Source organism: Phoca vitulina, unplaced genomic scaffold, assembly GCF_004348235.1.
Source record: "Phoca vitulina isolate PV1807 unplaced genomic scaffold, GSC_HSeal_1.0 scaffold18, whole genome shotgun sequence".
Lineage (NCBI taxonomy): Eukaryota > Metazoa > Chordata > Mammalia > Carnivora > Phocidae > Phoca > Phoca vitulina.
In genome coordinates this window covers 6,358,960-6,359,963 of record NW_022589721.1, presented here as the reverse complement: position 1 = coordinate 6,359,963, position 1,004 = coordinate 6,358,960, and positions in this window count along the sequence as shown.

Genomic DNA, 1,004 nt, shown 5'->3' with positions numbered 1-1,004 from the left:
ATCTTTGAGTTTCTCGCCATTGAATATGAAGTTTGCTGAAGCTTTTTGTAGGTGTTCTTTATCAAATTGAGGAAATTCTCCTCTATTCCTAGTTTGCTGAGAGTTTTGTGCTTTTTTTATCATAAAAATAATTACAATAATTATGGGTGTTGGATTTTATCAAATGCTTTTTCTGCATCCATTATGATCATTTGATTTTTCTTCTTTTTTTTCATACAATGGATTTGATTTGCTAGTTTGTTTTTAGACAGATTACTAAACTCTCCAATGCATCTATTTTCTCTTTCTCCAAAACTAGAATAATAATCCTTGTCCCAGATATTCCTCTAAAAGCCCTGTGCTTCCAATCTGCAGGGATGGTGAAGGCCCATCAGCTAAAGAATCAAGCTTGATTTTGAATCCAGCTGTGCCACTCTCCCACTACATATACCTGGGCCAGTCATTCACCTGTCTGAGTACATTCACTCACTTAGTTATCATGGAAACACTAAGGACATCCAAAAATGGCATTTAAAAGCAGCTTCTCAAAATTTTGATTAGATTGCTAACTTGCTTTATTTCTGTTGAGATGATTAAATGCACTATTCATGTGAAAGCACTTCTTTTTTCTCTTTTTGCTGACCTGAAATTGCACTTCCAAACAAAGCATCATCAATCAAGCCTTGTCCTGCATTCTGTTTTCTAGAAAACTTGAGCCATGACATTCATTTTAAGTACTATTATTATTAGAAATGTCATCACAGCATTTTTTTTCATTCGTTTCCTGTTTTAATTTGTTGACTACTCATCAAGGCTGTCCCTAGGGAACAAATTTTATTCAAGTGAAATCAGGTTAAAAAGGACACCAATTATAGCTCAGAAGAAGAAAATACAACCCAAAAAGGCAATATGAAGAATAAAGGTTTGTCTGTAAGGATGGAAGAGCTGCCCCTTCTGTTCCAGTAATGCCTCTGCTTTAGCAACCATCTGACTGGAGCTAACATCTGACTGGAGCTAACACTCTG